At 45.4% G+C, this 27,540-nt stretch overlaps 1 long non-coding RNA gene across 3 annotated transcripts in view; it reads right to left on the bottom strand.

Moving 5' to 3' along the window:
- LOC138302018 (uncharacterized) overlaps positions 1 to 27,540 on the bottom strand; it is a 442,874-nt gene that overhangs the window by 385,617 nt on the left and 29,717 nt on the right. For all 3 annotated transcript variants that reach the window (XR_011205222.1, XR_011205223.1, XR_011205224.1), the window contains exons 2-3: positions 6,723 to 6,796; positions 926 to 1,017 (exon numbers count right to left, since the gene is read on the bottom strand). This is a non-coding gene — a long non-coding RNA (uncharacterized lncRNA). The remainder of the gene's footprint in view (positions 1 to 925; positions 1,018 to 6,722; positions 6,797 to 27,540) is intronic.

The raw sequence follows: 27,540 nt of genomic DNA, 5'->3' as shown, positions 1-27,540 counted from the left end.
GACAGGGTGCTAAAACCCATCCACATAAATATGGAAACGGGGTCGGGCCAAAGGAAGATTCCCCCAGGGGGACTCTGAATAGTGATATGTCCCGACGTAGGGATGTAAAGAAGAAACCGGAATAAAATGCCAGGAAGGGGCTGAACTGGTCCGAGGAGGGAGAGGAGGATGAGGAGGAGAGACCGAACACAAAGGAGGGAGAGGAGGACAAGGAGGAGAGGCCGAACGCCGAGGAGGGAGAGGAGGACGAGGAGGAGAGGCCGAATGCCGAGGAGGGAAAAGAGGGCAAGGAGAAGTGTCTGAACACGGACGAGGAGGAAGAAGACACCGGCAAGGCAAGGAGAAGAAGGAGGCAAGTGGAGGACAGGTGGGGAGAGTCAGTCCGGAACAGGGGCAGGACGCGACCGGAGGGAAAGAAGGAGATGACGCACAAGAGAGGGGAGGAGACACAGCAAGGATGTTGGACTGGCGAGCAGGAGGGAGGAAGAACGAAGCAGACGAGGAGGAAGCAGGAGGGGCCCAGGAAGAACCAGCCCAACGGAGGGACAATGAGGTCCCCAGAAACAGAACTCAGAACCCAGCCACGTCCCATGAGGGACGTGGCTATCCTAGGTACGTGTCAGATTCCAAGGCTCTGCGTCGTCTCTACTAAGAAAGGGAAAAAGGAGATGTGGAGAGGAGGAGAACTAAAAGATGGGGTATATGCTCACATTATAGAGATGGAATAAAAGAGGGGATTTGCAGGAATTGAAACATTCTCACTGGGGAAAAATGCTGACTGGTGTATGATTGGAGACCCATGCAGTCACCTTGTTTTTTTATTTTTTTTATTTTTTGGCACTCACCTTCCTCACCAAAAATACCAACTCCTTCCCTTATGATATATTTTTTTTTAAAACACCACATACCAAACAAACAAACTTACCTTTCATTGGTTCTTTTCTCTTTCCTTTTCCTTTCCCTTCCATATTGAACATGTGACTGAGTGCTGACACTTTCTAGGAGGCCCGGAACCACCTGAAAGAGAGGAAAGAGAGAACAAGACAAACCAATAAGTTGTGGAGTAACTGAACTAAACTAGAAAGTGTACACTATTATAGAAAACAATAAATTCCCTTTAATTAACACTCATTCATCTTCATTATTTAGCCTGTGCGGTACTAAAATACCTGATATAAACAAGGAACCTCCCTGGAAACTTCTTACAAACACACTGGGAACTGTGGACTGGCAGATTGTGCAAATGGTGACTACACACAAATGATGTTCAGTTGGCACAGTGTGCGATTAGGGGTCCACAAATGTGTGCATTGATGTGGGGGTATGTAACATGTGACTAGTCCACCAGTAGCAAGTATATGATGAGCCATGTCAACAGCCACCACAGTCAAAGATTGACCTTTCATTATCCCGTTGCAGAGGCTGATGCCTTACCTTCTGCGGATCTGCCTGTTCTGGATTTAACAAATTATACTGATAACCAGTTGCCGATCATCAATGCTGACAATCTCCTTGATGCACTGGGTTCCTTCCAGACACCACCTCCAGTCACAGGGACGGCACACACCGTTGTGGTTTCTCCACTTGAACCACCCAACTACCAGCACACAGCACTGACCAGTCCTGCCACAGCCCTGGACTCTGAGAACCCAGACAATACCATTCAAAGGATAGCAGTAGGAGTCCAGCGGGAGCTGGCACAGCAGGTGTGTGTGGGGATGGAGACCATGATGGGCAGCCTAGATAAAGTGCAGAGGTGCCTCAGTCTGAATAATCGGAGGCACCCACTCCCCACTATGCGGATTCCAGCAGTTCCTGGCTGACATAGCTGTTGTCATCAGGCAGAGGCTTCACCAATTGCCCTTCCAAAGTGCCAGTAGCATGACTGATAACAGACTGCAGGCTATACAAAATGCACTGGAGTCCAAATAGTGAGATGTGGCCTCCCTCAGTGAAAACATGGCTGCCTACTACAGTAATGTGGCAGTGGTGTTCTGAAACCAGCAGTTTCTCCTTGTTGCAGTGATGCCTTATGCATTCCCACAAATGACAGCTGCCCGGACCTTTGATTCCACATCTCTATCCCCTGATGTGTATGTTTCCCCCTCAGCACCACCCATGGCACAGGAGGCACCACACACATCAGAAGATGAAAATGTAGAAAGAACATCTTTCACACAAAACACCACCCTGTAGCTCAAGTCTGTGCCACATGGATAGTATCTCTTTAGTTCTATGCTTAAGATCATGCCAGTGTTGTGACAGATGGCAATGTGTCCTCTTCACTCTACCACTGTTGACATATTATGTATGGACTGTCATTGTCTCAATCCCTACCTATTGTCAGTTTGGACACCTCCTCACTACTGCTCACCTCTCCTACATATTTCTCATGACATTTCCCTCTCCCTTGGACTCTGACTGGACATTCAGTGCCTTGGGATCTCTCATGGAGTCATTGAACACTACATTGTACATCAGTGGAAACAAAACTTGCACATGTAAATAAATCACCATATTCACATGTGTCCTGCTGTTTGTTGTGTTTCATCTACTCCTATAAATGTATGCATTGTGTGAAGCTATGTCAATGAGTACAGAACTGATAGAACAAGTGTGGCTTACTGTCAGACACAACAGCACACACTAGGACTCAAACATGATGAACGTTACCAATAGTATTGTGTACCACAACCAATTTTCTGAGAATTCAAAGCATGTAAGAAACAGACATCCATGCAAGTAGACATATGGCATGTGTGGTTCAGAACACAGGTGTCAGAAAATGTCCCTGATGATTGTACCTATAAAACAGTTATGTGAGAAACTAAAGGGGCATATGTAAGACTGTGAGGGGCAGCTGTTAGTGTGCCAGTATCCATTGCCCAAATACGGTGGAGTTTAATGTGCTAACCTTTACAAGAATGATAGTTGCAGACCTTAGCAACAATTGTTGCATTATTCCTGTCAAATAAATAGTATCCATACCAAATCTGAGTGTCAGGAACTGTGCTGAAATCTGTCTTGAGTAGCTGATGTCATACCACTGCCAACCAGATAACTCCTTGGTCATAGGGGATACACAGTCACACGTGTAAATCAATACTGAATGCATACTGGAAGGCATTTCTCTAACGTGGTCAGTGCAGACATGAGGACACCCAGACAGTTAATCATCATGGACATCTTATTGTCGGAAACTAACAGGATTTGTTGTTACTTAAAACACAACCTATTAAAACCCTAAACTATACACTTACCCACACTAAGCTAACCTATGCTAACTTTTCTTAACTTATCCCTACACCTACATCTATTTATCCTAATCTAAACTTATATTATAAGTGTAATTCCACACAATAAACATTGTTCCCCACCCCCTTTAAGAGACAATAGATGAGTAGGACCACATGAACTAAAGCTACACACAGACTAACTAAATCTATTGCCTTAGCACATTTTTTTCTTTGTACTTTTTACTTTCATTTTTTTGGTTTTCTTTTTTTTACATTTTTTTAACATAGAGCCCCATACATAACCCTCCTACCAACACCCCCAAACAAAAAAAAATACCAAAAACCCACACCTTTACTATACTATGTCCTACAAATAACCTAATCTATGCTACCTAACCTATGACTACCCACCTAAAACCCACTAAAACTACTTACAACATAAACTAGGGGAAGTGAAGGAACTGGGAATCAGTTAATGTGCACACTCATAGCTTTTTTAGCTTTTTCTTCATGAATTTTAAAAGTTTGTAATTAAGGGCATTGTCTTGTTCAGATTTTGCCAGCCTGGCCTTTACATCTGCCATGTCCCTTCGCATATCAGCCTCAAAGGTGGAGGCTGTGGCAGCTGATGGTGGTGGTTGCTTGGCTGCTGTCACACTTTGTGCTGTGGATGTGGACCTGCTTGGGCTCCCCTGGCCCTTGGCGAAGAGGTTGTAACCTTTTCGCTGCTGGGGGCTGGCTGTGTAACTGGTCCCTCATGCGGAAATGCCAGTCACAACCCTGATGACTTCTCCCTGCGGTACCTCTTAGCCATCTGGCAGTAACCTGCTTGCACTCCCAATAAGTGTCAGAAACGCTTGGCTCTCTTCACAAATGCACACTTCTGTGATGGGGTCATTGTGGCTGCTAAAATTGAGAAGAACTTGACATCAAAAACTGCATAGGATAGAGGAAGAACAATCATGCAGTGTATACATCATCTTCAGATGACATATGTTGTCCACCAGACATACTATAACAATGTCAAGATCCAAATCAATACAAATCTGCCTGCCAGGCATCTACATTTCATGTCACAGGGATAACAGCTATCTAAAGTTGTACATTAGGGCCCAGATTTAAGTTGAACTAGTGCCTCATTGCGCCACATTAGCGTCATCATTTTTGCGACACCGTCTGCCACCGAACCCTAATATCCCGCCTCCGCTCCACCGGTATCCAAGGACAGGCCCTGGACTGGATCACCTCTTTCCTCTCTAACCTCTCCCAAAGAGTCTACCTCCCGCTGTTCCGCTCGGACCCCACCGAGATCATCTGCGGCGTCCCTCAGGGCTCCTCGCTCAGCACGACTCTCTTCAATACCTACATGAGCCCCCTCGCCGACATCGCACACAAACACAACATCAACATCATCTCCTACGCCGACGACATCCAGCTGATACTTTCCCTCACCAAGGACCCTACCATCGCTAAAACCAACCTGCAGGACAGAATGAAAGACGTCGCAGAATGGATGAAACTCAGCCGTCTGAAACTGAACTCAGACAAAAAGGAAGTCCTCATCCTCGGAAACACCCCGTCTGCCTGGGACAACTCTTGGTGGCCCATGGCCCTGGGCACCACACCTACCCCCTCAGACCATGCACGCAACCTCGGATTCATCCTGGACCCGCTTCTCACCATGACCAAACAAGTCAACGCCGTATCGTCTTGCTGCTTCCTCACTCTCCGCATGCTCCGAAAGATCTTCCGCTGGATCCCCGCCGACACCAGAAAAACTGTGACCCACGCCCTCGTCACAAGCCGCCTGGACTACGGAAACACCCTATTCGCAGGAACCACCAAAAAACTCCAGAAAAGTCTTCAGCGAATACAAAACGCCTCTGCTCGCCTCATCCTCGACATACCCCGCAACAGCCACATCTCAGCCCACCTGAGACACCTGCACTGGCAACCCGTCAACAAAAGGATCACCTTCAGGCCCCTCATCCACTCACACAAAGCCCTCCAAAACAAGGGACCCGAATGCCTCAACCGTCACCTCAGTTTCTACACGCCCACCCGTCAACTTCGCTCCGCCAACCACGCACTCGCCGCCGTCCCCCGCATCCGCCGCACAACGGCAGGTGGGAAATCCTTCTCCTACCTGGCAGCCAAGACATGGAACTCCCTCCCCGCCAACCTCAGGACCACCCAGGACCACCTCACATTCCGAAGGCAGCTCAAGACCTGGCTCTTCGAGCAGCAGTAACCCCCTCCCCTAGCGCCTTGAGACCCTCACGGGTGAGTAGCGTGCTTTATAAATATTATTGATTGATTGATTGTGTTGCTGATGAGCCCCAACAAGGCCAAAATCGTTGTGCCATATTAACAAAGTGGTGCAATGCATGCATTTCACCACTTTGTCACCCCTTGAGCCACATAATGCCTTGGCCAGGCACCATGTATGCGAGGGGAAGTTTCCCTGGTAGAGGGGACAGAAAAATGGCACTGGAGATTCTAAGAGATTCCACAGTGTCATTTATTTTTGCTTCTTTTAACACCTGCTCAGAGCAGGTGCTACAAGGGGGCACCCCATTGGATACAGTGATCCCCTATGTACAGTTTGGGGTTATTACCAGTTTATTTTGCCCTAACCCTGAACAGTACATCAATAGCATCTACCCTATTGCCCCCTACCCTATGGTATGGTGTGCTGAATTTCTAATGTGGCGCAAACATGTTGGTGATAGGGGTGCGCTAAGGGGCACAGGAAAAGTGGTGCTGCACTGGGTGCAGCGTCACTTTTCTCAAATCTTACCCTATCTGTGCACAAGCTATTTTACATCTCCTAAGTACTAGATAAACACTCACCATTCACATCACATGCACACGTGCTCGCTCACAATTATCATGATGGGTTGATCATGTAAATTAATCTGCACACATCTTGTTTGCTACAATCCGTAGACATGTACCACATCCATCTGTGGAAGAGCAGACATCTCTATGTCTACTCAACTGACTGTTGTCCTTCACAAAAAGCTCCTTGCATGGCTAGTGGCTCACTTCATTTCCGAAGAGTAGTAAAGCACTGGTGGTGCAAGTGTCACATTGATAAGCCCCTTGGAGACCTCAGCACATGTACATAAATTGTACCATGTCCAGAGTAAATTAGTGCAACATGTGGCACGCAGTGCAGCAACATGTGCTGTGACAAATATGTTGGCAACATCCATAAAATTCTAAAAGCCAGAACCTCTGACACATTTCTTGACTGTGTTTGTGGGCATAATTACCTTTTCCTAGTCCCACAAGTCCATTGCATCACACATTGGCACCTGTGCATCAATCAACTCATTCCACATCCTCAACATAACATTAGACATTATGTTGATACCCAAGCATAGATGATGGTGCCTCAATTGGCACACATGCCATTTTAAAATGGCATTGCACACATCATACCCTCTCACACACAACCCTGGATCTACACATGTGACATACAAGGTGACGCGTACTGGCTGCATCCGGGTCTTCAAACCGGGAAACCTCTCCAATAGTACAGGGTGGAGGTCCATCTGCAAGACACAACAGGAAAACATAGGTTTGTTATTGTTGAACAAACAAAAGCATGGACAACTGTAACACATTCAACTTGTTTAGCCGAGTGAGCTAGTCAACTTAGTGTTAGGAATGAACAACTACCAACAATTACATGTCTGTGAGATAGACAAAATGCTAGATTTAAAAGGCCCTTGCGCGCTTGCGCTTTTCAGTGCACCATATGTACTGTGATGCCACTTTTTGTGGCGTAACTCCTCCCTGTAAATATGGGCCACTCTGACCCAGTTTTCTACATCAGAGGGGTGTGCAATGGGTGTTGCAGTGGGCGTCCCATCGCAACACCCATAGCTTTCGATGCTGCCCCACATTTACGTTAAATCATTAATTTTTGGCAGCATTAGCATGGCAAAACGAGGAGGAATGCTCTTAATCTTCCTCGTTTCTTGCTTTTTATATGTGTGCTTCATTCTGTAGCACGCACAGAAGAAGAGAAAAATGCCATGGATGATTGCTTTTGTGCAGAGAGGTGTCCTTTCCTGCACATAAACAAACATTTATAAATGATGCTTTGACACGTCTTCATTCTACAGCACACATAGAAGTGGCAAATCACCATTGTAGGTTGTTAATGTGCAGGGGGGGACACCTTCCTGCACATAAACCATTGCTCCCCTCAACACAGACACCCTTGCACTATGGTGCAAGGATACCTGCGTTGGTGCAGGCAGCTTAATTTAGTGGGTTGCCGTATTTACAAGAGTACGGGGCAGCCCTGAGTTTCTGCCTGCACCGTACTCTTGTAAATACGGCACAGCACTGCGTTTAAAAACTGGTGCCACACTGTTGCTGTTGGACAGCACTGCACTGCACCAGTTTCTTTAATATCTGGTCCATAGTTAGCCCACAAAAGCATGTACTGATGTGGGATGTAGACATATATACATGTTTCAGATACATAGGTTTCACATTTTTGAGGGACAAGATACTGCCCATTGGTAGAAGCTTAGAACTTTGTAGTTAATCCATGTGAAAAAGGAGCAACCGCTCTAATGCTGGACTCTTCTCAAACCCATACTACCACCACATAACTCCATCATGTGTGTGCCATATGTAAGATATGGGACACCATGGCAGATGTCAGGACACTGACGTTGTAAACGATGACATTATGGTTGCCCTTAGCATGTTTTGCACCATACATGAAGGTGCTATACCTGCTAAGTGAAATTAGGCATTTCAATAACAATGGAATTGTCATGTAAGCAAGCAGCCTTAGGCACAAATACTAGTTAACTCCAAAAAAAAGCCACAGTCTAACCAAGTTGATTTAAAGGTTCGTTTTTTCATGTCCCAACTACGGCAGGATTACACAGCTTGCATTCTTCAGGCTTGGCGCTGCCATCATGTGGCACCAGGCTTTAAAAATGCCACAATGCTTGCATTGCCCAAATTTTTACATATGGTTAGGTAACACTTGCCTACATCAGTAACATTACCTTCAAAAACGAAGACACGGAGGTTGCAGTATGAGCTAATTACTCCTTCTTACATTTGGGTTCTTGTCATGTCACTCTGCACATACATGACTCCAGGCACACACACACCCATGACTACCAATAATCCTGCATCATGTTTGTCATCCTTTAAACATTACCTAGCACATTTCCACATTTGTAAAGCCCATGATGGACATGTACATTTGTGCCTGGGAAACAAGAACCCTTACACCATTGCACATGTGTGTACCATTTTTGGCACTTCATTGTGTATATGCAATACACAAGGTACACAGAGAGAAATGTGCAATTTGTCTGCATTGCTGAGCTCTCATAAATGCAGGTTGGTTGAGACACAAACAATGCTGTCCTTGCCCTTGTCATCACATGCTGCAGTTATCCTTATGTCCTACTGTCATGCACATGTAAATGAGGATGTTGCAATGTAAAAGGGGTACTTACCAACAGGACCGCCAACCCAAATCAACCAGTGATCCAGGAGAACTCCTTTATGGGGAATTAGGTCTGCCCACTGGTGTTTTAGTTGGTGGTTCGTCCACTCCACCAAAAATATCTTAAGAAGCAGGTAAAGCACATTGCCCCACTGCAGCTTCTTTGCCTCCGTTGGGTAGCCCATGATGACCCGGCCACCCATAGCCAACATTTTGGGGAGGTACACTAACCAGATGAACCCTCCTAGTTCATCATCACTCATGCGATGGGCTCTTCCGTTCCCCGACATCTTGCAGTTTTCCTCCACTGCAAAAATAATAACCCCAAAAATTATAAAACAATACCCCACTTAACCCCAAATACCCCAACAAACTACACTATCCCAAGACAAACACACAACAATACTAATACAATAACAGGACGATAAAGTATAAACATGTTTACAAATATAACAAATTAGACTTGACACAGGCAGGACACAGCACAAAACACTCAAAAACCACCACTCCTCACACCACCACAACTTTCAATCAGCCTCTCTCAACCACAGACTAGAAGACTGTAAAGTAAAAGTGAAAGTAAATTCACTTTACCATGTGTGCAGCATGGAAGTCCTGTTACATCACTACCTGGGAGTATGTGTCATGTTTTCTGATATGCGTCATTATTTTTTACGCATGACGGTCATGCGTTGAAACTTTATATGAAGGCTGACAATGCCTGTCGACTTATAATTGACATGCAGGTGCCAAGTGTCATTTTTGACATGTGCAATGTTTGTAGGGCAATGGTATGTGTTAAAATGTTTGATGCATGCTGGGTATACATGGATTTTGGAGGGAAGGCTGAGAAGGCGAGGCAGATTAGAAAAGCATGGTGCCAGGGGTCATTTTAGTGATTTGAGATATATGAAGAAGTACCGTATGGGTCATTTCTTTTAACGTATAACAGCCATGTTTGGATTTTGGAGGAAAGGCTGACACTGCACTCAGATTCACATACCTTGTTACAGGGACTATGCATCTATATAGTTTGTATGGTATGGCTACATTTGTGTGCATGTGCATTTCATTGTGTACTAGTAACAAAGGAATGTGTTACCATATGTTTGTAGGTGTGTGTGATGCATGCGAGGACTGATACAGTTTGCAAATCTGCATGTGTATAAAGACTCTGCCACATACATGTTCATACATGTGTGCTGAGTGTACATATGTGATGCTACTCATATTGTCGGTCTACCACATTGTCATGTCCGAATTCCGACTGTATGCTTCCATACACAGCATAACATAGGAAGGGCCATGTGCAATACATTTTCATGAGTATGATACCCTTGGCACATCTTTAGCAAAGGATGTTGTTGACTAAGTCTGGGATAAGATACTGTAAGCCATTACAATGTAAGTGCATGTATGTGCACACTCTGGTGTGTTGTAAGGACCAGACTTAGTGAATTATATTCTTTATTTACCTTATTATCAACACATTAGCAAGAACATATCAAATAGATCAGAATGTATTCTAGATCCAGCATAGCCGCAAGCAACATGCACCTCCATTTTGTGAGCCTCTGTGCATCTCCCCTGTGTCCTGATACAGCCCAGTGTTCAAGGATTTCAAAAAGACCTAGGTAAGGAGCCCTGAAATTCTTCTGGGTAAATAGTATTATTTGTCCAAAAGTGTTTATTTCAGCTACCTGTGTCTGTTTTACTGTGGACCCTCCGTGTTTCAGGCAGCCTGGCCTCTTTTAAAGTGTTTTTTTTTTTTTTTTTTTATTGTTTTTGCTGTGACAGTGTGAATTGCCTTGCTAGTTTGTGGCACAACCCCCCTTCCCCCCTTTTTTCTCTTCTAAGTAAAAAGGCTACATACATCTTGCAGAGTGTGTTTTTAGGAGACTGTTTTAATCTGTTTCTGTGATTTAAATTGTGCTTAAAACTGTCTGCCCCCCCTGTATTTTTGCCTTTAAAAAAGCCCGATTTTAGAGTGCGCCCAGCACTATTCCAGTGTTTGTTTCTTAAACAATCTCTCCCTTACCTGGAAAGTAGACTCTGCTAGCTTGGAAGTGTGGATTCAGCCTGTCTGTATCCAAGGAGATTCTGAATAGAGCAGCAGTTACCTTTCCCCCTGACCACAGGGACTGGACTTCAGTTAACTTGTTCCTTATATAGGTTCCTACTGGTTGTTGCATATGTTGTTGTGATAGGTTTTTGGGAGATGGTCTTTCATTGGTTGCTGGCTCCAGGGCTGGGGTTATGATTGGTATATAGGGCTGGGAATCTGATTGGCAGTTGGTTCTAGGGCTGAGATTTTGCTTGGCTGTTGGTTCTAGGGCTGTGATTGGTGGATAGGGCTGAGATTCTGATTGGCTGTTGGTTCTAGGGGTGTGATTGGTGGATAGGGCTGAGAATTCTGATTGGCTGTTGGTTCTAGGGCTGTGATTGGTGGATAGGGCTGAGAATTCTGATTGGCTGTTGGTTCTAGGGCTGTGATTGAACCAACATTCTGATTGGTTGCTGGTTTTAGGGATGGGGCTGTGATTGGTGGTCAGGAATAGGGCTATGATTGGTGATTAGTGCTGGGTCTCCCATTAGTTGTTTGAATCAGGGCTTGAAATTGGATTGGCTAGGGTTAGGACCAGCTTCTTATTGGCCAGTAGGGCTATAAAAGGCTAGGACTCAGGGCGTCTCAGCCCGGGTGTCGAGGCAAAGGGCAGAGAGGACAAGGGCAGCTGCCTGTTTTGGCCTGTTCGGGACTGGTAGGGACTAGGGCCTAGGGCCAGAAATGCTGCCCAATTCTCAATGGACCAAGAATGGTTCCAGCCCCTACACATCCCTCAACATGCAAACACATATTCTACAAAGGCATCCAACTCATTCATCACAAACTGACCACAGACAGATTGCATTGTCCCATCACCCAACACAATACCCTTTATACAACACATATACACATATCCCCCACAACTACTACAGTCAAACACCTGCATTCTCACAGCAAACATTAGTCTGTCCACTCCCACTGACACAAGCTGCCATCACCCACACAACACAAAACTACAGTATACATTTATCTCAGTCTCAGCCTTTCAGATACACACTCTCTGCTCTTACTAACCAACAACACTATCTGCTGTTTGCTCCACACAGACCATCAGTCATCATAACAATGCTCAAACCCTGCCTTCAAACATACCATCTACAAACACTTTCCCCCTCTCTTCACCAATTACATACAACCATACAATCCCCACATTTCACTCCACCACACATATTACCTCTTCCAGTCATCACAACTAATACTAACTCCCCTGAAACACATCCATCACCTCTTACACACCTCGTACATTCATCTCCAAAACACATCAACACCCCATCTAACACTCAAATTCCACTTACCAGCACTCACATACAAATCACTCACCAAAAACAACTACACCAATATCCCCTCTCACTATTCCACAAAAACAATACCAACCACAAACATCAGCACATCAAAGCAACACAAACTTACATTACACTTATCGTCATACCCACTCCCACCCTCAGGACTACACAAAGAATACAAATTCCATCCTATCTCTACCCTTGCTTTCTCACTCTTCACAAACACCTACCACAAACACCCCAACCCAGCAACCTTCATTCACTTGCCTCTCCTCCATTGCACAATTTAGAGCCTTACATAATGATCCACATGTTCCTCCACCACCCAAACCCATACTCCATCCACACTACTAAACAAATGCAACCAAAATAAAAAACATGCCATTCATAGCAACCTCGCATATCCTTGTCTATTACATAATAAAACTACCCAAAAAAAAACACTACAGTACTCATGGCTCTCTCAGCCACCAAGTCCACCACCTACACGCCACAGACCCAACAAAATGCCTCCTTAACCTGCTGGAAGAGGAACACTATATTGAAAAGCAAGACTATTGTGAGCCTCAAACAGTTATCACAACTAGCAACACTCCTGCTTTAAGCTCACATTATACTACTTACCCTTCTCCTAAACGACACAACACTACCACTAACATACCTTTTCTAAACTGCCAGATCATAAATGCTCGATCACTCTGAAAAAACAAGCACCACATCTACGACCTGCTCACAGACACACAACCTGACTTACTATTTATAACTGAATCCTGGTTGGGAGATGACATGGCACCAGTGTTGCATGAAGCCGTTCCTCCGGGCTATCAAACCATCACTCAAAACCATATAGGCAAGAGAGGAGGTGGACTAGCTATTATATTTAAACAGGCATTGAACCTCAGTAAAACAGACAACATCTCCAATCAAGGTTGTGAAGCCCTCCTTACCAGATGCAACCCTACTCCAACTTCCTCCTGTAACTTTCTCTTCCTTTACAGACCTCCACCTAACAACTTCACATTCCCAGATGCTTTTCTTGACACAGTCTCATCCTTATTACACTATGCTCTAACCTATGCATTCCTGGGGATCTAATCATTTGGTTTGCCAAACCCAATATGCCCCATCCAAAAGCTATCACCACTAGCCTAGTTGCATTGAACCTACATCAGATTGTACACAATCCCACACACATCGCTGGTCACATCCTAGATGTAATTTTTGCTAAGCCTGAACTAGTTACTATTCATAACATCACACCAATCACTTGGTCAGACCACCATATGATAACTTTCTGACATACAACTCCACAAATCAACACACCCCACAACTACTTACATACAGACACCTATCGACCATGGAGCAAACTGAATTTGGATCACTTAGAAACACAACCAACAGCAAACACTGATCTAGATGCAATTAATTATGTGCCAAAACTTTATGAGTGGCTACAGGAAGCTTTTGATATCCTAATACCACTCAGAAAAACTAAACACAACAAAAGGAAACCAACACCTTCGAGAAACACAGAACTTAAAAAGATAAAGCAACACATCAGAAAGTTACAGCGGACCTGGCTCAAAACAAACAACAGTCAAGACAAACTGCAGCTACACAAACTTAACAGGATATACAAATCATCAATCAAAAAAAGCTAAAAAAAGATACCACTCAAACAGAATTCAAAATGCTCAATCTGCAACCAAGGAATTTGATAAAATTCTCAATGAAGTTCGAAAACCTACATGCATGGAAGGAAGTCATCCCACTACTCAAGATTTCACAAACAAATTGGCAACTCACTACACAACCAAGGCAGACACATTGAACTCCTATTTAAAACAGAAGAAAACCATCAGCACCAACCTCTTTCCTAAAATACCCTCTAAGAATAAACCAACCCAACCTCTACAGTCCTTCAAACAAATATCCCAGGATGAATTTATGGATTTGGTCAACGCAAGCAGACCTTCTGGTTGCACTTCTGACCCTTGCCCACCACAAATCTTCAAGAACATTCTTCTATCTACTTCTGCTGCCAGATCTGTAAGAAGAATCATCAACAACTCTTTAACTTCAGGAACTTTTCCTGTAGACCTGAAAAAGGCATACATACGACCTTTATTAAAGAAAACAAACCTAGACCCGCAAGACCCCAACAACTACAGACCAATCACAAATGGACCTTTCCTGGGCAAATTGATAGAAAGAGCAGCATTCGCCCAGATGTCACAATTCATTGAAGACAATTCTATACTTTCAGACTTCCAAACTGGATTCTGCCCAGGAAGAAGCACTGAATCGACACACATAGCAATCTGGGATGGTCTTAAAAACACAGTCGACCGAAATGGAGTTGCTGCACTACTTCTCTTGGACCTCTCAGCTGCCTTTGATACGGTTGACCATGACACCCTAACTCAAAGACTCCACAAAGCCGCCATACAAGGGATTGCTCTCGACTGGATTACTTCCTATCTTCAAAAAAGATCGGATATCATCCACTCGCCCCCTTTCTCGTCCGAACCCTACCTCACAAAAGCAGGTGTCCCCCAAGGGTCAATCATCTCACCTTTGCTTTCCAACATCTACATGATATCTTTACCAGAACTGATCAATGATTTCCATCTCACATGCTACAACTATGCAGATGACACACAAATACTACTTTAATTAGAATGCCCCAAAAACATTGAAAACTCACAAATCTTCAGTTGCCTCAGAACCGTTGATCAGTGGATGACCTGGAGCCATCTCAAACTAAATACCTCCAAAACAGAAATTCTCATATGTGGTGACTGGAAAAATTATGACCCTCTGTGCGTCTGGCCTGACGATCTCGGACCACCTCCTCAAATATCCAAGGATGTTAAAAACCTAGGAATCACCATGGATTCCAAGTTAACTATGAATGCCCAAGTGGACAAATTAGCACGAACAAGCTTCATTACCTTGAAGAATTTACAACACATCTTCCCCCACCTCAGATTTCCACACAAGGTGCAAGCGACTATATCGCTTGTACTATCCAAACTGGATTATGCCAATGGCCTCAACCATTAATCATCTCCATCTGTAATGAAAAAACTACAACGTATCCAGAATTCCTCAGCCAGGCTACTATTACATGTAAAGCCACAAGCCCACATCTCCCCTGCCTTGAGAGCACTACACTGGTTACCCGTTGCCAGAAGATGCACTTTCAAGCTACTTTGCATCACCCACAAAGCTATACATGGAACAGGAATGCTTTTTATCCGAAACAAAATTACCAAATATATCCAACAAAGAAACCTCCGCTCAAGATTGGCACCCCGCCTTAGAACACCACCATACAAGAAAAAGACTATAGGTGGTACATCCTTCTCCGTTCAAGCAGCCAAACTATGTAATTCATTACCCCCAACTATAAGAGCCACAGATAACTTTCTTGTCTTCAGAAAACTACTCAAGAGTTGGCTCTTTCCTTTATAACCACCATATTCAAACAACTATGAACTGCATATGCCTATGTTGATAAATATTTTTTTCAGATTATGTGTATATTTCTGGTTATTTATAGTTTCTTTAGAAAATATGTATCGCTACTATGTCATAACAATAAAATACACACATATTCTTTAAACCTGTTTGACTAAGTATATTTTACCCATGGTTCTAATTATGTATTGTATGTGCATATGTGTGTGTATTCATGTGTGTGTGTATGTATATATATATATATGTATGTATGTGTATATGTTGTTTCTGTGCTTGGCATGTTCGTGGGTCATTGCATGGCTCCTGGGTGGGTTGTTATGATAGATATCTGTGAATTCCTGCTCTCATCTTATCACACTTATCTACCCATCATCATATGTCATGTCTCTATCAAACTATCCTCCATTCTCACTCTGACTCATCCCAAATCCTTTCTTCTACTTTCATCTCCTAAATAACTCTGCCTAAGCTCTTCCCTCCGCTTCCACATCTAACTCACCAAACCTCACTCTACTACCGTGACCTCCCACACAACCCTACTAAATTCTCCCGCATTTATCTCACCCTGCTACTATGTTCTACCTAACCCTTCCACATACTCTTCCCTCCTCCACCCCCCTTTACTCATCCCAAGCCTTTGGTTTGAGTAAATTAAGGATATACTCCCAATTAACACTTCTGGATTTCTTTCCTCCTCCACCCCTCCATTACTCCAGTCAATCTAACTAACAAACTCTCATATCCGCGGCTCAAATTAACTCATAATATTACTAAAACTGTACTCATTATTTCCCGATACTAATCCATCACTAATTCTTGTTGGTTTCCAGAGTAGCGTGCTACTCACCGAAAAGCGCTTCGACGCCTCGTCAGGGGTAGTACGTGCTATATAAATACGATTACAATACAATACAATACAATCTGTGGCATCACTGTCATAACCTAACTTTACCTTATGGACATGCACAATTCCCTCTCCGACCCCTCCTGGTCTACCTGTGTCTCACAACGGTTCCCATCCGAGACTGACATTGTTTCAACGAGAGGGCTAGTACATATATTTCCCCTGTGAGTGTTCTAGCAACCCCTGATGTTTACCTGTTTCCGGGGGCAGACAAGGCCTTCATTTACCACATTCTCTGCCTCCATGCACCAGTCCAAGTCTCTCTTACAGTCACTGATTTCAGGTGCAAGGGACACCCCCATAGTCTTGCAATGTTTCTTTTGGCTATTATCAATACTAACGTTAATCCATGAACACCGCCACCCTCCCAAGACCCGTATCCTCGCAGTTGTTTAACACACACCAACTAGATGACCCAACTATTGTGCTACGCCACACCTCGTTTATGCTGGCAGTCACTGAATTCCAGTAGTTCTGAATGGCAGGACACTCCCATCTAATATGCAAAAAATATCCCTCAAGGCCACACTCCTCAGACAATGAGCATTGTTTGTTTTGTCTATTTTGGCATTAACCATGCCTGCCAAGTAGGACCTATGCAGGATCCATAGCTACACCTAGTGAAACAGGGCAGCCAGCGCAGTGAACCATTCATCCACAACAAGACCCCCCACATCCCGTTCCCATCTTTCCTTGAGGTGTGTAAGTGGGTGTGGCGTATTATTAACTAGTTTGGCATAAGTTTAGGATATGGCGTATGTATGCAGGTGTTCTTCCAGCAGTCTACTCTCCAGGGGGAGGACTTGGGCAGGTCTACACCCCCGGAAGCACCGACCGAAGAGTGTGACACACCTGAAGATAGCAGTAAAATTTGACTGGAGCAAAGGCTTACTCGTCCTGTAGAACTAGAAAGGGAACAACCTGAGCCTTTGACCATAGGTCTCCCACCTTTGATGTGCCTATTAAATCCCATTTATCAAACCTAGCCAAATCTCTCAGGTTACCAAGTGCCTCAGAATCCCATGTAGGAATGGTGTTTGTAAGTTTCCCAGCCCACAGCCAGAAGTGTGGTGTGACTGTTGTGGCTGTTGCTCCACTAGGGTGCATCACCTTAGGGGTTGCATAGAGGGTCTGTAACATAGAGATGAATATCAGCAGCAATCTGTGATGTTTTGTCTTCCCATTGGTCTGCATAACCAAGGCCACAGATTAAGGGATCATGACGCACCTAAGCTGCCAGTGGTTCTAGGACCAAGACAACCTGGAGGGAAGAGAGTGGGCACCCTTGACTCATGCCACAGTGAAGGGCACATGGATCTGACCAAGTGGCGGTCACTGTTACGTGGGGCTGTATATAGGAGTGGCATCTAGTTAATAAAGCGGAGGCCAAAGGCCAGCCTCTTCAGCACTGCAAACAAGTATGGCCATTCCACGGTGTCAAAGGCCATGCCAGCGTCAAGGGACAACATCATGGCGCCTTCTTTAATGGTGTCCGTGTGACCTAGTACTCCGTGTAATCTAGGGAGCTTAAGAACTGTATTGTGTTGTGGCAAGAAGCCTGATTGGTCTGGGCTGATCAAGTTGTAGACTACGGGAATCAACCGTGAGGCTAGCACTGTCCAGCCAGGTTAGTAATTTTCCCTGTTTTGGTCCCCAATTCATTGATGTGGTGTTGTGTTGCCCTATGGTGCATTTTATTAGCTTCTTGGGCCATGCTTTTTGCTTAAGTGCTAGGATATGTGCTCCCTCTGATCCCTCCTTTTCTGGTGAGCTGGCCTCAAGGGACAATAACTCCCATTCAAAAGCCTCCATTTTGGCCCTTTTTAGTGTTTTTCCTCGCTCCATCATAGAGAAACCCACCCCCTTTACTACTGTCTGATAGGCCGCCCACAACGTGAGTGCAGACTCGACTGAAGTGCTGTTTTCCTGAAAATAATGTTCTGTTGTAGCTAACATCCCTTCACTAATTGTTGGCACTTTAAGATGCCAAAGGCTCAATATAATACTGCTAGTGTTCGGCCTCTCCCTTGACCATACACCAGCCACAGGGGAGAATGGTCAGAAATACACCAGGCTAAGGGGGTCATTCTGAACCTGGCGGTCATGGACCGCCAGGGCCAACGACCGCGGGAGCACCGCCAACAGGCTGGCGGTGCTCCCATGGGCATTCTGTACCGCCGCGGTCAGAAACGGAAAACCGGCGGTGTCCCGCTGGTTTCCCGCTGCCCTGGGGAATCCTCCATGGCGGCGCTGCAGGCAGCGCCGCCATGGGGATTCCGACCCCCTTAGCGCCAGCCTGGTTCTGGCGGTTTTGACCGCCAGAACCTAGCTGGCGGTAACGGGTGTTGTGGGGCCCCTGGGGGCCCCTGCAGTGCCCATGCCAATGGCATGGGCACTGCAGGGGCCCCCTAACAGGGCCCCACTAAGATTTTCAGTGTCTGCATAGCAGACACTGAAAATCGCGACGGGTGCAACTGCACCCGTCGCACCCTTCCCACTCCGCCGGCTCCATTCGGAGCCGGCTTCCTCGTGGGAAGGGGTTTCCCGCTGGGCGGGCGGGCAGCCTTCTGGCGGTCGCCCGCCCGCCCAGCGGGAAACTCAGAATAACCACGGCGGTCTTTTGACTGCGCAGCGGTATTCTGGCGGTTCCCGTTTGGCTGGCGGCGCCCGCCGCCAGCCAAACTTAGAATCACCCCCTAAGTTTGTAATCTCCCTGACCTTTAACAGCTGGGAAAGCCAGCATATAAAGTGATCAATGTAGGAGAGACTATCATGCACCTCCAAGTAAAAGGATAAACTGCTGGGTGGCTGGGTTAAGGGTACACCATACATCTGCCAGTCCTTGGGCAGTAAGGAAGTCTGCAAATGGTCATCCAACTGAGTCCAGGGGCCTGGGGGGATGTTGTTGAAAGCTATCACTCCGCGTTGCGTTAAAGTCCCCATACATGATCAATTCCCCACATGGAAGAATGTGTGGCAGAGCGGTCAGGGCTAGTAGCATCAAGTTGTAAAGTCATAATGGGATAAATGACCAGGGGCAGTGTTCTCCTCACCAAGATTACTACTCCTCTATAGGATGTGGTATAGCCCGCATACACCGCCTTTTTATATCCCCAACAGTCCAGGACGTGACACTTATTACCCAGGAGGTGAGTTTCTTGTAGGAGAACTACATCAGCGGTGTTTTGTTTGATGTACTGGAGCACTGCTCCCCATTTGACTTTGTCACCTAGGCCATTGTCCTTCCACGATAGTATCCTTAGGGTTGACGTACTAACTTTGGCCATCCCACTGTATGGTTAACGGACCACACCTGGGGCTTGCCAGGCCAACGATGGGTGGGGTTCAGACTGTGTGAGTGAATGTCCTGTGTGCCTCAGTCATGTTGACTGGCCATATATACCTTGCCTGAACATAAAGGACAACAATAATCTAATAACCCCTCTTCAATCATAAATCTCCCCTCCCTGCTACTCTGCGGAATCTATACTGCCCACATCCCCAACAGCGCAAAGTGCCTGTTGCCTCAACTAAACATACTGCTTACTAGGAAGCGTCACTACCACCTTCTGGCCCCCACCAGGCCCCTTACTGAAATGTCTTTACCAAGTTGGTTTCTCATATCCTCAGTTTCTAGCTTGCCCACAATCAATGATTTAGGACCATTGAGGGTGGCTCCCAGTCCACCCACAAGATGCTCCTGGTGCATCTCCAGTGCCACATTTACAATCCAACAGGCCCCTCTCGTCTCACCATGGGTCCCAAGATCCATTTTCGGGATCAGGATGATGCCCCAGGCTAAGCGATTTCTTTTTGCCCCGCATTTCTACTTCAAGTGTATCACAATTCTCCTTTGCTGTGCTGCCACCCCGGCACTTCTTAGGTCGTCGCAGTGTCTTGACCCTCCTGCCACCTGACATCCATCCAGCAAATCCTGACCAGCTTCTGAGGTTGATAAAATGTGAGTTTTGCCTGTTGCAACTAATCAAAGCTGCACCAGGTAAATCTTTGAATACTTGTGGTCCCGTTTACACAGAGCCTTCTTCACCTAGAGGAAATTGCAGAGCAACCTCTAGACTCAAAGACTGGAATTGGATAAGAAGGTAACCCAAGCGTTACCTATATGCAATGGAGGGGGCACTGTGAGCTGTTTGGAGAATCACACCCCGGTATCAGAAGTTAAAGAGTCTTGCTATGAGGGAATGGAGGTGTGCTCCAGACTTTGATGGTGCACCTGGGATGCAGTGGGCTAGCTCTACCTAAATAATTTTGGAAAGTCCCCGTGGTTGCAGATGTTTCAGGATGAGATCCTCCACGAACAGTTCCAAGGCCAGACCCTTGGTATTTTAAGGTACCCCTAGTATCAATACATCTCAGTGGCCCAACAATGCCAAAATCTAAGCACCAGAAATTCATAGTGCCGCAATGCATGTATTGCGCAACTTTGTAACACCTTGTGCCACAATATGACTGTGACAGGCATTAAGTATGCAAGAGGGGTGTACAGCTGGTCGGGGGGTGCCAAATGGTGCAGTGGAATCTAAGAAAATCAACTGTGTCATTTTTGCTGGTACTATAAACACCTGTTCAGACCAGCTGTTTAAAGGGGGCACACAATTGGTATCAATGGGACACTAAGTACTGTTCAGGGTTTGGCCCAAACGTTTTGGCTCTAAGCCTGAACAGTACATCAATTGTGTCAAATACCTTGACACTCTTGCCCCCTACCCTGCACCATGGTGCGCTGTTTTTTAAATACAGTGTACACAATGTGATGGTAGGAGGGTGCTAAGGGCCAAAAGAAAAGTGGCCCTAACTCGTTGCAGCGCCATTTTTCTTTAGCATATTATCGTGAGATGTATGATGCTAATGTTGCACCAGGCTCTCTTAAACCTGGCCCTAAGTTCCAAAGTTGTTTACAACTGTTGTGGTGTAGTCATGGTCTCTGAGGTATGTGCAAGTTACAAATGGTATGTGATGGTGTAAATGAGTACGCCATGAGGATTCTGAGTTTATGTGATTTTATTGAATTATATACATGGTGATTCTTGGAGTACAGTGTCTATGTGAAAAATGTGGGTGTACTCCAGCAGCAGAGTTTTGCTGTTCCCCCTCCTCCAGTTGTACACCTTTGTTGTCATCCTCCTCATTGGGGACATATACTTGTTCATCCCAGGGGACAATGGTGTATAGAAAAATGTTATGTAAAAGGGCACACACAAGGATCATTTTGTAGACAAGGGGTGGTACATATAACTGTCCTCCTCCTGTTAGATATAGGCACCTGAACCTTGATTTAAGAAGGCCAAATGTCCTCTCCACCACATTTCTGGTCCTTCTGTGGCCTTCATTGTACACCCGCTGTACATACGTTGTAGAATTTCCAAAAGATGTCATGACCCATAGCGGATGCTGTAACCTTGGTTCGCTGCAAAGGGATGTGAGAACATGTGTCAATCATGCATATTAGTTATCTGCTATGTGACATGCAACATATTTGTTTTGAGTGTATTGGTAAATCAGACTTGCATCTTGTATTGTGTGTGTTCCTGTTTGGATGGATAGTTGTATTGGTGTGTTGTGGTGCACTTTTCTATCATGGGTTGTGCCTCAGGTCCCTGGTACTTGTAATTGAAATTCTGGTCTGGCAGATCACCCATGCCAAATATGTGTGGTGCTGTCTACATTTGAGTCTGGAGCCCAAATGTCAGAGGACCTAGCACCTCCTTGCACCACATTAGCCTAATTTTTATTGACACTATTGTGGCCCAACAAGGCAAAAGCACAGCTCCAAGTTTACCAAATGGCACTACCCATGCCGTGCAGCACTTAGTGACCCTTTGTGCCACATTATGCCTGTGCCAGGCATCATGTGCACAAGGGGTGTGTTCCCCCATTAGGACAAATGCAGAAATGGTACAGAGGAATATAAGAGTTTCCAATGTGCCATTTTCAACTGGTACTTTTGAGGCCTGCACAGAGCAGGCATAAGTAGGGGGCACACCATTGCTTTCAAAGGGCCCCTATGTACTGTGCAGGATTTGCACCATATATTTGGCAATAATCCTACACAGTCCATCTATGACATCCATTATGTTGACACTATTGTACCTACTCTGTGCCATGGTGCGCCATATATAGACTACGGCACACACATGTTGGGGGTAAGGGACCAGTAAGGGGCACAAGTAAAGTTGTGCTGCTTTACATGCTGTCCCACATTTCTGACATGTGTCCCTTAGTGCTTTCACTTTAGACCTGCAGAAGAGTGATGTTGTGGAAATGTGTACCTATTTTGTGTGTTGTGTGCCATGTAGCATGAGTAGGGGTCTGTGTGTTGAATGTGAATCCCAGCCCTTTGCCCTTGAAATACCTCCCTTGCACAAAGTGTTGTTATTGGCAGTTGCTGGCTGGCATACAAATCTGCATGAGGTCCATATGCCCAGTGTGGCACGGTTGTATGGGATGTATTGTGAAGTATGCAAGATTTTTGAGACAGCTGTGGGACAGGACAGACCATGCTGTGCTTTTTAGCACTGCCCTGCATCAGGAGTCCAGCCCTGCTAAGTCCTGGGTATTCTTATTGATATGCATTTCTGGCCTCTCCCTGTACATGTCAGCTGTTCATCTGCCGCAGACCACTGTTGGTACCCTTGTATCATGGTATGGAGATGTGGGATTTATGAGTATGATTGTTGGTGTGCTGTGAGGTGCCCATTGCTGCACATAATCTTTCATTGATAGTGATGATGTCTTTCAATGTGTGTTGCACTGTGAACCACACAAGGGAAAGTTTAACACAATGAGTATATCTGTTATGTTTCGCTGAAAAGTAGATGGTGATTGGACCACTTGGGTGGCAATTGATATTGTTGCTGCCTGAGATTTCTGCAGCATGGTAAATGTTGGAAAGTGCCAATATGTGAGTTGTTTGACAGTTCAATGGCTGATGCAATTCACATAGCAGAGCTATTCCTTGGTAAGTGTTAAGTGTGAAGGATCTTTGTTTTGTTGTCAACCTGTGGACACATGGTTGTTTGAGGCCAGCCTCTGTATTCAAAGGGGACATTGGGCCATCTGTTGCTCATGTGTATGTCAGTCAGGTAATGTTAGGGACTTGTAGATATGAGCGTATGTGAGGGTGATGTGCATTGAATGCGGTGTAGCGTGGTATGTGGAATATCTGCTGTGGTCTATACATCTGTGTTTCCCTGTCCATGTGTGTTTGGTGTGGTGTATGTATTGTTTGTAATACAAGTTTGATGTGTTGTCTGTGTTATGATTTGAATGCTATCTTACCTACAAGTAGTCTATTGCCATAGTGTCCATCCTGGCATCATTGCTTTTTAGTAGAGTGCCTGAAGATGTAAGCATTATGGATGCTGCCAGGATATTTTGCAAGAATATTTGAGATAATTCCACAGTGGTCCACGATGGCCTGCACATTGATGGAGTGTGTATGTTTGCGGTTCCTGTAGAGGTGTTCGGTTGCAGCAGGAGGGACAAGTTAGAGATGGGTGCTGTCCATTGCACCCAGCACATGCAGAAGCCAGCAATTTGATACAAACCTTGCTTGGTCTCCTGCTGCAGTCCTGGGTGTTGGGGATCTGGATGTGGTGGGGTGTGAGTCTGATGATGGACCTTCGTAAGGAAGGCAGAGAGGGATGGCTGGGGATCCCACCCACTTGTGGAGTGATCCTGATGCCAGCAAGTGGAGGACAGCCAGGATGGGTAAAATTACTGTATGACTCTGCACTCTTGCTGTGATGGCTGGCGCAATGTGGTGGAGGATGTGTACAATGGACTCCTGCCTCAGACGGTAGAGTCTGATCACCTCTTCTTCCTCGAGGGTCAGGTAGGTTGCTTGCTGGTGAAAGATCCTCTCCTTCTTCTAGGCTGCCTTTGTGGCAGCTATGATGGTGTTTGCGGTTGCCACAGTGGTGCTGGTGGCATTTGGCGTCATCGCTTTTGTCTTCTACAGGTGCTGAGCTGTAGCAATAATAGGTCCATGTTGTCCAGTTGCTTGCCAATGTTGCTTCTGTGTGTTTCCCTTATCTAATAGTGGGTGGGCTTCATTTTAACTCCTGGCCTGACCAGGCATTAAAAGTTGACGCCAATCTGAATTAGCATCATTTTTTGGACCCGGTCCACAGCATGCATTGTTTTTCCATTGGGTTCTAAATATGGCGCTAGTGACCTAGGGCCAGATGTATGAAAGCATTTTGCAATGCAAATTGCCATTTCAGAATGTATGAAATACATTCTGAACGCAATTTTAAGGAATCGCTAAAATAGCGATTCCTTAAAATTGCGACCCTGTTTAGAAAGTCGCAAATTGCGACTCTCTAAATTCGAAATCGCAAATAAGGATTCCTTATTTGCGAATTCTTAGCACATGTATGAAGCAATTCCTAAATGTGATTTTGGCATTTAGGAATCGCTAATTACCACCAAGTTGAACTTGGTGGTTACCATGTGCAAAATTTAAAAATGCATTTAAAATGCATTTTTAAATTCTACATGTAAAGCACACATGCCCTTTTGGCATGTGTGCACCTTACATGTCCCAAACATTATTTTTGGGGTGCAGCAGAGGGGGCCTAAAGCAAAAAATTCACAGATATGGGCCAACAGGCCCATAGGTGCGAATGGGGCCGGTATCTGAATTTGCGAATCGGTAACAGCATTTGCGGTTTTTAAGAAATCGCTATTACCGATTCGCAAATGTGATAGATGGCACTTTGCGAGGCGGAAATAGCGATTTCTTAAAAATAGCTATATCCGAATCGCAAATGGCCTTGATGATACATCTGCCCCTAGTGTCATTTTTTGAGAGGGAACACTTACCTTGCATATCATTGTCGTAAGATGACGCAAGGTGCGGTGGCGCTCCCAAAAAATGGAGCTAAGTCAGAGATTTTGACGCTAGACTGCTCTAGTGACAAAATCTAAATATGGTGCTGGGTTAGCGCCGCTTTTGCATAAAAGAAAATGGCACAAAGGCGGCACTAACTTTTCTAAAACCTGGGCCTAAGTGTGAAGCTCCTACAACGGGCCCCTCTCAAATACTGACATATGCAAATGCCATGCTGACTCTAACTGACCCCCAAGTCCTCAATAACCCGCTTAATGGCCATTGTTGATTCCTTCTTGTAGGAGGCTGGCCTGGCTTATAGTGGGTACCTGTTGGTACTTACACCCTGTGCCAGATCCAATTATCCCTCATTAGTGGATTAGTAGTGTTCTAGCAGCTTAGGCTGATAGAGGTAGCTATAGCAGAGCAGCTTAGGCTGAACAAGGAGACATGCAAAGCTCCTACTATACCACTTATGTCATATAGCACTATATAATAAGAATCACAATACTCAGAGTTACTAAAAATAAAGGTACTTTATTTTAGTGTCAATGCGCCAAAAATATCTCAGAGGATATACTCCCTTAGGAGATAAGTAAAATACACAAAATGTACACACAAACCAAAATCAGGTAAGTAAACAGTTAGAAAAGTAATGCAAACACTGTAGAATACAATAGGATGCAATAGGCATAGGGGCAACACAAACCATATACTAAGAATGTGGAATGCGAACCACTTAGGGACCCCAGGCCTAGTGTAGCGTGTAGAGGGTTGCTGGGAGTGTAAGAAAACACTAAGGGTGTCCAAGATACCCCACCCCAAAACCCTGAAAAGTAGGAGTAAAGTTACCCTACTTCCCCAGAAACACATTAAAGTCCTGATAGGAGATTCTGCAAAGACAACAACTAACTGCAAGGCATTGAAGATGGATTCCTGGACCTGAGGACCTGTAAAGGAAGGGGACCAAGTCCACGAGCGAGTCATGAAAGTGTTCAGGGGGGGCAGGATCCGACTAAACACCAGATGAAGGTGCAAAATGGCTGCCTCCGGGTGGAAGAAGCTGAAGATTCTGCAACAACGGAAGATGCCAGGAACTTCTCCTTTGCACAGAAGATGTCCCATGGCGTGCTGGAGGATGCAGAGTTGGTTCCACGCAGAAAGACTGCAAACAAGCCTTGATAGCTGCAAAGGTCCAGGTTAAAGAAAATGGGTGCTGCCCAGCCCAGGAAGGACCAGGAGGTCGCCCCTTGGAGGAGGAGACAGAGGGGGTACTCCGCAGCACAGAGAGCCCATGCAGAAGCAGACAGCACCCGCAGAAGCACTTGAACAGGGGTTCAAGATATCTGAGCACAGTGGTCATCTCAACACTACAAAGGAGAGTCCCACGAAGCCGGTGGTCAACTCAGCAAGTTGAGCAATGCAGGACGGAGTGCTGGGGACCTCAGCTATGCTGTGCATGAAGGATTCCTTGCAAAAGTGCACAGAAGCCCTAGCAGCTGCAGTTCACGCAGTACACAGGATTACTGTCTGGAGTGGGGAGGCAAGGACATACCTCCACCAAATTTGGACAGAAGGACCACTGGACTGTCGGGGTCACTTGGATCCAGCTCCTGTGTTCCAGGGACCACGCTCGTTGAGATGAGAGGGGACCCAGAGGACCGGTGATGCAGAAATTTGGTGTCTGCGTTAGCAGGGGGAAGATTCTGCCGACCCACAGGAGATTTCTTCTTGGCTTCCAGTGCAGGGTGAAGGCAGACAGCCCTCAGAGCATGCAGCAGTACTCATTGCTCATTGTACCATCCGCTTATATGGCCCCTAGAGTCTCAGGCCTGCCACTGCAGCATGCAGTGCAGTAGTTAACTGCAAATGCGACCTGGAAAAATAAAACCCTTTGTCAGGTCAAAACCTTCTTTTTTAATATGTATAGGTCACTCCTCAGGGAGGTCCTGAACAGCTCATAGAGCAGGGAGCATTGTATTTAGAAACTAGGACCTGTGTCTTTACTTTTTACATGCCCTGGTAGTGAAAAACTCCTAAATTTGTGTTTCACTACTGCACAGCTTTCCTCTCACATTGAATAACTTTGGGATACCTTATTATATTTAATAAGTGCTAACGTTTGGTTGGGAACAGATAGAAATATCAAGTTTGAAATCAAATGGATTGTAATTTAAAATCT

Source organism: Pleurodeles waltl, chromosome 6 (assembly GCF_031143425.1).
Source record: "Pleurodeles waltl isolate 20211129_DDA chromosome 6, aPleWal1.hap1.20221129, whole genome shotgun sequence".
NCBI classification, from domain to species: domain Eukaryota; kingdom Metazoa; phylum Chordata; class Amphibia; order Caudata; family Salamandridae; genus Pleurodeles; species Pleurodeles waltl.
Note: the sequence above shows the minus strand (reverse complement) of the source record. Positions and strands in the feature narration are given on the sequence as shown.